The sequence below is a fragment of the Chrysochloris asiatica genome, unplaced genomic scaffold (assembly GCF_000296735.1).
Source record: "Chrysochloris asiatica unplaced genomic scaffold, ChrAsi1.0 scaffold00107, whole genome shotgun sequence".
Lineage (NCBI taxonomy): Eukaryota > Metazoa > Chordata > Mammalia > Afrosoricida > Chrysochloridae > Chrysochloris > Chrysochloris asiatica.
Window position 1 is genome coordinate 6,760,599 of NW_006408625.1, and position 5,735 is coordinate 6,766,333.

The following is a 5,735-nucleotide window of genomic DNA, read 5'->3' on the forward strand; positions in this document are numbered from 1 at the left end:
TTTCTACTCCCGTAAAGATTTACACCCTCGGAAACCCTGTACAGGGTCGCTATGGGTCGGAACCGACTCGACGGCACTTAACAACAACAACAACAACTACAAGAAACTTTAAAAATACAAGCAGAAATGGAAGAATATACCCTGCTCATGGATTGGAAGACTTAACGTTATGAAAATATCAACACTAAGTAAAACAATGTGTAGATATAATGTTATCCAAATCCACAATCCATCATCATTCCATAGAGATGGAAAAACTAATAACTAACTTTATATGGAAAGGAAAGAGACCCTGGATAAGCAAAGTGTTATTTAAAAAGAAGAACAAAGTAGGAGGCCTCTCACTAGTCAGAATAGTATGGTACTAGTACAATGAAAGATACATAGACCAATGGAAGAGAATTGACAACTCAGAAGTAAATCCATCTACCCACAGCCAGGTAATCTTTGACAAAGGGCCCAAATGCACTATATGCGGAAGAGACAGACTCTTCAACAAGTGATTATGGCAAAACTGGAAATCTATTTTCAGAAAAATTAAACAAGACCCACATCACACACCATATACAAAAATAAACTCAACCTGGACTAAAGACCAAAAAAATCCTAGAACTCTACAGATCATCAATGAAAAAATAGGGACAAAGTTATAAGTTCTGATAAATGAAAAATACACTATCAAACGTAACTGAAAACATGCAAACAGAAGATAAAATTGTGACTGGGACCTTCACAAACTTAGACACTTACATGCATCAAAAGATTTCATCAAAAAAAGGAAGAAAGAAAATCCATAGACTCAAAAAATATTTACCAATGGTATGTCAGACAAAAGACTACTCCCCAAAATTTATAGAACACTTCAATGACTCAAAAAGAAAAAGACAAATTACACACCAGCAATAACAGCAAAGATCAAAAAAGTAGAGGACAATAAATGCTGGTGGGAATGTGGAGAGACTGGGACACTCCTGAATTGCTGGTGGGATTGCAAAATGGTCCAAACTCTCTGGAAATCAATATGGCGCTTCCTCAGAAGGTTGAAAATAGAAATACCTTATGATCCAGCAGTTCCTCTACTTGGTATTCACCCACAAGAAAAATGAGCCACAACACGAGAAGATATATGCACACCAATGTTCACAGCAGCACTATTTACAACAGCAAAAAGATGGAGCCAGCCAAAGTGCCCATCAACTGAAAAATGGATAAACAAACTGTAATACATACACACAATGGAATACTATGCTACACTAAAAAATAACAAGGAAGCTGCAATTCACCACATAACATGGATGAACCTTGAGGACATTATGTTAAGTGAAATTAGTCAGTCACAGAAGGAGAAATACAGCATAGGACCACTACTGTACAAGAGTTTAAAAAAAAAAGAACCCATATTAAAGGGGGGTGGATTCTTTGCTGGTTGCTGCGATGTGGGGGTAGGGTGAAAGGAGGGAGGGGAAGGTAGAGCACAGGGCAGGAAATAGACACAGGATAGTTTGGGTACTGGGGAGGAGGGCAATATACAAGAAAGGAGAAGGGAATGGAAGAACAAAGCAGATGGGAACGCAATTAGGCAGATTTGCATGGACTAAGTGGGACAGAGATAAATAATGATGCATGCACAACCTTGGAACAACAGGGCTCTGGGATACAAGGATTGAGACATGGTTGGAATGGGGAAAAGGGGGGAAATAATGTTAAGATGCTTGACTGTCTTTTGAATCTTGGTTTTCCTTACATTATATTATAAAATAGACACTGGAGGGGGAGAGAAAGGAATAGCCAGAAACATCACCATAGAAAGCTTGTAAGTCTGTCTTATGCCTATAACTGATTGGAATACTTAAAATGGGGCTACAACGTGCCCAATGAAGGTGGCTTCCTGCAGAGGCTCTGTATTACACAAGACTATAGGTGGAAGCCTGAACCACATCCAGATCTTCAGAGATGGGAAATTTCCACTTGAAAGGATGAGCAGATCAGCCTGGAGCAGCTAGAAGAACAGAAGATACTTCTTGAAAGAAAGACCTACAGGAAAAATGCAAAATATAGGCAGACTGACTGTTACTACAAGAACAAGCAAGTTGCTTGACCAGGAGATATCAAGATAAGTGGTCGGGTCTCTTCAGTGTAAACTGCCTTCCAAGACATGCTCTGATTGGTGACCATGCTCACCACCAATAAAGGGAAGTGAGGAAAAAACAGCAATGAAGCTGTAAGCTAAGCCCTACAATGATCAATAGACTCCTGTGAACCCAGATGGAGACCTGGTTGGCCAGCAGTGTGGCAAGACCTGGGGACTCTTGGGCCCAGAATCAGTGACATAGCCACAGAGGACTAGACTATAGATTGAAGCGTCCAGCTGATAAGAAGAAAGGGCATATGCACAAGAACACCCACACTTGCAGATAATATCCACTTGACCTGGCTTGCTTTAATGATTGTATGATCAGATCTCAACCAGAAGAAGAAAGAAGAGGAAAAAAAGAGTAATCTGATACAATTTGATGAACTTGGCCTACACCTATAGATGCAGTAGCTCAAAAGAGGGAACAAATCTTTACAGCAAGGATCATTCCCACCCCCTCCACACACAGAGTAGACAGGGATGGGCAACTTGGATATTGGCTACCCAAAATGGGGGTGGGGGAAGCTACAAAGGCAAGAAGTGACTGGCTTACAAGCTTTCAAGAGGGAACCTAGATTCAGAGGGTGTAAAGGAAGGTAGAATCTCCACTGAATAGTATCCAATCTGTCTAGGCAGGCTGATGAAATGAAATGAGGATGGGTCTCTTGTGATACAACAGTGAATAATTGTTATCAGGACTGCTTGGGAGAGTTGGAAATGTAAAGGTAGACGTTTTGTAGCAAGGAGGGGAGTGATTAACTTTTCAGCCTAGGAGCAGAGGTCCTTGGCACCATCAAGGGAGAAGAGTGGAGAGTGGGACCCTACCCAGAGAAGCAGTCATGCCAGGGATGGAGGCAGAGACGATGACATGGAGAGATGGAGCAGTTGGGGACTTCTGATAAAGAGAGGGAGAGGGCTGTGTGCTGACGACCAGGGGGCAGGCTTGTAGTGTATACCCTTTGGTTGGCTGATGATACATGGAGGGGATTGTAACCATGGCAATGAAATTATATACAATAGGATGAATGTAAAACTAATGTTCTCCCATGTAAACTATCACATAATACACAATAAAACATTAAAAAAAGAAAAAGGAAAATTATCCAATTTAAAAATGGGCAGAGGACAATGAGGAGATAGGGCAAGGTGGTGGATTAGGCAGAAAGGCTGTGTGAATGCATTGCAGCAAAAATATGAATAATCAAACAAGATTCAGAGGATGCTCCTAGAACTCTGCAGAAAAAATATGAAAAACCAGATAAGACATTCAGAGGATGATCCTAGAACTCTGAGCTTCAGATAAAGGGATAAATAACTGTATTGAGTGCTTATCAGTAGAGAGAGTAGAACAGATGTGGCAAGAAAGGAAGTGACATGACAAATCCATTTTGATCCTATGGGAGTGGATTAAGAGAGAAGAAAACATTCACTCTGCAAAAGCCTGCCTATGACTCACAGAGGCAAAGGTTCGATTTTTTTCTTGTCTTTTCTTCTCTGGTCCATTGCATGTCCCTGAAGACCAGAGATGAATGTACACCCTCATAGAAGTTCCTGATTTCCAGGTGGGTGGAACCACTCGGACCCTGTGGCTGGGCACATATGAAAGGGGAAGAGAGGGCAGCAATAGCTCTGCTCCACATCTGTGATGTCAGCCCTGGACAGCCCTGGGCTAGCTCTCACTAGTAGAATCAACTGAACAGATGTGTAGGGTAGAGAAAAGGTAAAGAATAAGAAAAAGACTGGTTATAGGCCAGAAAGGCATAGTGGGACCATCGTGAAATTTCTTAGGTGGCTATGAAGGCAAACGACCAGCAGTTGGTTGAAGAATCATTCCATTTATTTTTCCTCTGTTGTTTGCTGGCTTGTCTGTTTGATTTCCTTCTGTATTGTGGGAGTGTTTTCTCTTCTTGCCTCACTGGACAGGAGACAACAATTGCGGTCATATAGCCCAACTACAGCCATACCCTTTTCAGCCCCAACAATTGGTCTAGAGTCAATACCAGCTGCTATACACGGGATCAATGACAACAACCAATGCCAGCTAAATTCACCCTGACTTGAACTGCATGAACAGCAAACAATGATGCACAAGCTCATCTCTTGATCACATCCACCATAAGGGCACTGGTGAATTCTTAAGAATACACCAACATACATTCATCAACTTAATACAATAAAACCTCAATGCTTCAAAAGCAACAGACAATCTCTGTTCACATGAAACAAACAAATAAACAGAGCAACATAAACAAATGACCAAGAAGCAGAGTTAGAAGCCATTTTTGAAGAAAAAGAGGTACTGATATTGCCTGAAAAAGAGTTCAAGATAATGATGTTTAGGTACCTCCAAAATATTGACAGAAAAGTTGAGGGAAGCAAGGACAAATTCAGAAAAGTGCTATAAGAACAATCAAACAAAAGAGATAAAGAGTTGGAGAAATTACAAAACAGATATCCAGAAGATTAACACTAAGATATCAGATATGTACAATACACTGAAAAGGGCACAGGAATAGATTTGATCAATGGAAACCAGAATTGGTTTGCTTGAAAATAAATCTCACAATACTAGTAAGATAGAAGAACAATCAGAAAAAATAATTTTTAAAAATTGGAAGAAACTAAGAGTCATGTATTGGAAAAAACTAAGAGTCATGTGGGATAACATGAAGAGGAATAATTTACAGGTGATCAGAATGCTAGAACAGGAAGATACAAAGAAAAGCACAGAAAAGACCAAGAGTTAATGAAAGAAAATTTCCCTAACATCATGAAAAATGGCAAGTAAAACATTCACAAATCTGAATGAACCCAGGCAGGATGGACCTCTAAAGAAAATCACCAAGACATATCATAATCAAATTATCCAAAATCAAAGACAAGGAAAGAATCCTGAAAGTAGCTCAGGAAAAAACAAAATGTTACCTACAAAGAAAACCAATACAATTAAGCTCAAATTTCTCAGCAGAAACAATGTGGATAGGAAGGCAATGGAAAGACATATACAAAAGTCTGAAAGAAAAAACTGCCAACAAATAATCACGTACCCAGCAAAACTGTCCCTCAAATATGATAGTGAAATGAGAACATTTCCAGATAAATATCAATTAAAGGACTTTGTAAAAACCAAGCCAACTTTACAATTCTTAGGACTAAGAACCAACAACAGCAGACAACAACAAGAGACTGACATAAATGGCAACACCATCTGGAATTCCATCTACATATGCAAGTGTCCAGAGTAGAACAAAACTACAGGACTGCAAATCAGGAATTAGAAATGCCAATCTATGATCAGGACAACACAAAGCGAAGGGAGGGAAAACTATAGTTACAGAGTTACAAGTGGTGAGTAGTTCAGGGAGATTTCAAGGTAAAACAGATTTTTAAGATGGGGAACAAATTAATAAAATATAGAGTAACCTCAAAGAAACTTACTACACCTTCACATCCAACCAAGAAAAGGAAAATACATGAAGATTTTGTAAACATTAAAATGATGAAAAAAATGAAGAAAGCAGGAAAAAAATGAATTCAGCATAGGAAAGCATGTGGAAAAAAGAAATCAGCAGAACCACACACACACACACACACACACACA